Source organism: Corticium candelabrum, chromosome 10, assembly GCF_963422355.1.
Source record: "Corticium candelabrum chromosome 10, ooCorCand1.1, whole genome shotgun sequence".
NCBI lineage: Eukaryota > Metazoa > Porifera > Homoscleromorpha > Homosclerophorida > Plakinidae > Corticium > Corticium candelabrum.
Window position 1 is genome coordinate 3,110,211 of NC_085094.1, and position 6,000 is coordinate 3,116,210.

Sequence of the window (6,000 nt, forward strand, 5' to 3'; positions counted from 1 at the left end):
ACGTACCTAAACGTCTACAACGAATGATACTTCGCCTTCAAAGATACGACCCGCAGATAACATACAAGAAAGGCACTGAACTCTATATTGCTGACACATTTTCCAGAGCCTTCTTGCAAAGAACCAAACCAACAGAGTGAATTTTGCCTACAATTGGAGGAGATCTGCATGTCAGAGGGATGGCCCGAGGAAGAAACACAGCTAGATGAGATCAGAGAAGCCACTAGCAAGAATGAGGAGCTCCAGTGTGTAATGCAGTTGATATCAACAGGATTCCCTGCAACCAAGCGTATTGCTCCAACACCTGCCCATCCATATTTCAACTGTAGATTTGAGCTGTCCGTGCAGAATGGTATAGTGTACAAGGGAGATCGCATCATCATCCCAAGGACATTGAGAAGCCAAATGATCAAGAGGATCCATATATATAGTTCTCATTTGGGAGTTGAAGGATGCTTGAGGAGGGCCAGAGCTCTATATTGGCCAAACATGAATACTGCTGTGAGAGACTTTGTGTCAACATGTGACATATGCAATTCTTTCCAACCGCGGAGCAACAACAGGAACCCAATAGGACCAAGGTCATATCTAGTAGAGTCGAGAGGACGAAAATACAGGAGCAATAGAATACAACTCAGACTCACAGGAGAACAATTGACCATACCAAGACCTGAGAGCCACACTAACGATGATGATGACGATCCACCATCAGCAATGGAAACACCAGCTAACACATCCCAACCCACAGACACACCAGAGAGTCAACCCCAAGCAATGGAAACACCAGTGCAGAAACAAGAACAGGATCAACAGAGAAGTAGACCCAACTCAAACCACAACACAAAACCACAGAGACAAGACAAGTAAGAACGATACACAAGCCAGCATGGATGAATGACTATGACATGACCTAGTGTTAATTGTATGTCATGGGATGGAGCAGAGTTTTTTCTTTGTTAACTTTTTATTTTGAAAGAAGGGTAGATGTAACAAGATAGCTTGACATCACTAGAGTGACGTTATACTAGTAGTTGTATTCTACCAGTTTGTAAGCCGGACACAGTTGTTAGCGCGTAGTCTTGTTCAGTTGAGTTACAGCTGCTACTGTTGTAAGCAATAAACTAGCAACACGTCACAGGTACACGAAGCTACACTTGCACAAAATGGCTGACGGGGAACAAGTTCCGGCTGCGAAGAAACTCGAGTACGCGGACAGCGTTTGGTATGCCTAATTAGTTTAGTATATCTAATAACGTTAGTGCAGTGTGCATGTGCGGCACTTGGTCGACAGAGGTTACATACAGCTAGACTATTACCGCGCATTTATATTGAGGTTTCCCCCAACCTGGATGCCATTCCTACACCTTGGACCTGCTTCATAAATAAATCTTTGGCCGCAGTTTTGGTTTTTAGAGTCGTATATTTCCTGTCTGACATTTTGCTTGCGTTTGCTGCCATGTTGATATCCGGGCAAAGAATTTCACCTAAAAACGTATTAGAAAATTAATATTCAATTAAGCAAAAATACAGACATTGCTAAATATTACTTTACAAACAATTTTACCGTCGAATTTGTTACTGTACAGTTTATTTGTAGAAGAATGGATATACATATTGTTTTATATGAACGACCTTCAGCTGCACTGTCATGGTAAGGCTGTACAACAATCATGGTTATTAGAGCATTGATTTTAATACAATTTCTTAGCGATTTTGCTCTCTCAGGCTAGGATAGAATAGATAGAGATAACACAATTGTCTAGCTCCATGATCACAATAACGGGCCTGTCATTAATAAGTGTCAGGGGATTTGACGTGGTCCACAAAGTTTGATATGTGACCCCTGCAAGATGTGCTCGCTAAAAACTTCTGGCCTCCACTGTCTGTCAGTTAACTTTAGATGACCCCATGTACGTGCATATATATATACACACACACACACACACACACACACACACACACACACACACACACACACACACACACACACACACACACATACACACACACATGCAGGTATATACAATAAGAACTAGTCTGCTTTAGGGTTCAAGTGCGTCCTACTAGTAGGTATGATTTCTAAGGTAGTCATTTCCATTCAACCCAGTGGCAAAACAAATAGTGGCAAAACAAGAAGAGCAAGAAATGTCGTTTTCAGCAATGCAAGTGTGCAAAGGTCTTTGAAATAGATATTCTGTTCTTGCATACAATTCTATAGTATACAGATAAAAAACCTGAAAAATTATGACCCCTCAACAGAAGATGACCCAAATGCTTAGTGACCCCTGCAAATCACTGAATTTCAAACTTAAGGCGCCCACAGCAAATTTGCCAGCCTTTGGACACTTTATAATGACTGACCCCTAGAGGGTGCAGGCAGTTTGAGAGAGGAATTGCGGCAAGCAGTAGAAGTCTAGACTCCAGCCAGTCTCTCCCCGCTCTGCCGTTTCTGTTAATCCGGGAAATGACGAAGGCGGTGAGAGAGACCACCTGAGTCTAGTAGAAGTCTTGCTATAAGACTTTCTGAAATTATTTGTCGTCTAGCTAGATAACTGGTGGTGTTGTCATGACTAACTGGATTTAGCAAGTCACGTATAGACTGTACAGTAACAATTGAATTAGATGTGAATGTAAGTCATCACTGAGCTCAGTGGACAAAACCATCGTCGTCGTCATCATCATCATCATCATCATCATCATCATCATCATCAATATGCGAACATACTCATTTTTATACTCTTGAGTCGAGAGAGGCAACTTTGTGTGAGTTTCTTGCCCAAGAAAATTATGACATAGCTGGCCATGACTGTAACTTGAACCTGCAACCCTGCAAGTTCCCGGATGTGAACCCTCCATAAGACTCTAACCAACTGAGCCATACACACACACACACACACACACACACACACACACACACACACACACACACACACACACACACACACACACACACACACACACACACACACACACACACACACACACACACACACAACCAACACAATCAGAGAAACACAGCAGTCAATCCTTAGCCTTGATTGCTTGGAAGGCAGAAAGATAACTACTGTAGAACTAACCTTTGTAATAAGGATTGTTAACTTGACTACAGTTTGCTCTATCCATAGGTTTCTCCACATAGCAATGTTGTATTATTGCCAATAGTTTGGGTGCAAGATTTCCTGGAATCTCAAATCTTCCTTTGTCTGGAGGTTCACTCTAACTGATGCCTCTGCTGCTGCTGCTGAAGCTGCCGCTGTTGCTGCTGCTTGAGGCAGTTGGATAATCAAGGTCAGTAATAGAATGCCAAGGTGTCTTTCCAGTAATTAGAAACAGCAAGATAAGGCCATAACTAAACACATCACTCTTAAGACATAATTCTTTCGACTGCTGATGCAATGAGGTTTGGCTAAGCCACAATTCTGGTGCCATCCAACGAGCATGTCCGCCGTAAGTCTTTATGTTATCCTGACTCAGAGGCAGGGATAGACCAAAATCAGCAAGTTTCACTCGAGGATGAATCTGACCTTCATCCAGCTAAACAACCACAACACTTTCAAAATATAAACTCAAATTAAAAGACCAAGTTTAATTAACCAGTATGTTGTCCGGTTTTAAATCCATATGAGCTATTGGAAATGGCTTGTGTTTGTGAAGGTATAAGAGGCCACTCAAGATCTGCTTTCCAAAGTCCCAAACTTCAAAATTAGAAGACCTTCCCTTTCACGGTTGATGGAATTGGTAACATATTGTTGTAGTTTGCTTGAGATAAAGTGCATGATGAGGTAATGACGACCTATGGGGATTACCTCACCATTGGAATCAGTCTGGAGTTCATTAGTTTGACCAAAACCTCTAAACTCAACCACGTGATCATGAGTCAGAGACCTACATAATATGCAAAATTCATGATGCATGCCACATGTACACACACGCACACACACACACTCGCGCGCGCGCACACACACACACACACACACACACACACACACACACACACACACACACACACACACACACACACACACACACACACACACACACACACACACACACACATGTACTGACACACATCACAAATGGGGTTTACCCGTACCAAACCTTTAACACTGCCATGTCTTGTGTTCCAAACAAATTTTATCTATCATTTATCTCTCCTATACCAGATTTGCAACACACACACAACATACGAACTGATTGCTTAGTTTAATTGACTTTGTGTATAACAATCACAGTGTCCAAACATGTCTCATATATATGACACATACAATATACATAAAACAATAATGAATCAACGTTATCATGCAGAAAAAACACAAATATATAAATCTATTAACATCAACTTCATATAAATTATTTAATACAGATATATCTAAATTAATGTATTGTGCCACAGTTAAATGATATTGTATTACTTCAGTAGTCGACCCTCAGCGATTGACTCCTCTAATTTGACGTCATCATTCAGAAGTTTGATGGCAACCTTGCTCCCTATGTACGACCCTTGATACATTTTTGAGAAATGCCCATTTGTCTTCAACTTTATCCATCGAGGTGAATCAAAATCACTTTGCTCAATAACTCCCAACTGAGAAACTATAAAAGACAATTGATATCAATTAAATATTTTTAAGATATTTAAATGTTTTGTACAAAGGCTGGGATTTTGTGTACCTGCGCTATTTTTCCAGACGTTTAGTGTGTCTACCAGCTGCTCTGCTTCGCCTCCAACGAGGAAATCATTGGGACGTGGTCGGGTGGTGAGTTGTCGCTTGTTTTTAGCTTGCCTAGTTGCTCTTTGATTTCTGACGCATTTTCAACTGCTCTCTTGATGTCACTGAGAGTCATTGACACTGAAAGCTCTTGTAGGTCGTCACGTACGTTTGAGCTCATGATTAATCGCCTTGCTTAGCCAGACCGTTTGAGGGTGCGCGGCATGTGTGATTGGTCACAATTTGTTGATTGCCCAGTTGCTGGTTAGGTAATTATGGAAAGTGGCAAATTTCTAATTATCTATTTGTGAGTTCATATTTGCTAACAAGAAGAATGTGTTGGTGCAATGTGATGATTGCAATGGTTTAATTAAATTACACAATTAAATTAAATAAGCATTTAGACTGTTGTGATTGTGATAAAATAATATCTGGTTAATTCAATTAATGGTAGTCTAACTATTGTATTGTTCTTCATGTAGATGTTTCTTGCTATAGTTTGAGTTTGTTTGCTGCTGATTTTGGTTATCTAAGATAGTAAGCATGGACCAGTCCTTTAGTTTGGAGATGTCAATCAATTGTATGTGACTACACATTTATATCTAGTTGCCTAGCAAATCTGTGTTTTGTTAATATTTTTTAAATTGTAATATATTTATTGCTATCAATGTGTAACTGTGTTAGATAGCAGCAAGTGTTGATTCGCAGCACAAATATATAAATAGCCCTATTAATTAATATGACGACAAAATGCATGCTCGTCTAATAAATGCAGTCTCGCGTAGCGAAAAGGGGAGGGGCTGCGTTCGGAAACGCGAGGTCATTAGAACCACGCCATTTTGTGACTTGAGTACATTTGTTTACCAGCTAGTTTTACGCATTACGTGAGTTCTATTTTATTTCGCTGTTTAGCATCGAGTGAATTGTTCTGTTTGCTCAGTATCTTATCATGGCCAAGAGTATGGCGGCACTAGCAGAAGAACAAGAAAACGACGTCAATGATGACGCCAGTCCGTGGCCTCCTAGAGACCACGAGGTGTTTGAAATACTACTAGAAAAGATGAGACCCCTGCACATACTAGACAAGCTGTACGACGAGGGATTGATCACGAAAGACGAGTGGATAGAGTTGCAAATTGTAAAAACTGAAAGAAAGAATGTTGAAAAGCTTATTGGTGTCATACTACCAAGAAAGTCACTCTCACGAGACGTATTTCACAAGGTCTGTATCATACTGAAGAACACAAATAGCCAGGAAGAGGTGGCCGACATACTGCTCCAATACGCCCGC

At 40.7% G+C, this 6,000-nt stretch overlaps 1 long non-coding RNA gene across 1 annotated transcript; it reads right to left on the reverse strand.

Annotated features, from left to right (window-relative positions):
* Positions 1-1,203: 1,203 nt before the first annotated feature.
* LOC134186159 (uncharacterized) lies at positions 1,204-3,707 on the reverse strand. The gene is made up of 3 exons (XR_009970912.1): positions 3,595-3,707; positions 3,078-3,534; positions 1,204-1,484 (listed from the first exon to the last, which is right to left on the reverse strand). It is a non-coding gene; the product is annotated as an uncharacterized LOC134186159 (long non-coding RNA).
* Between the last annotated feature and the right edge of the window lie 2,293 nt (positions 3,708-6,000).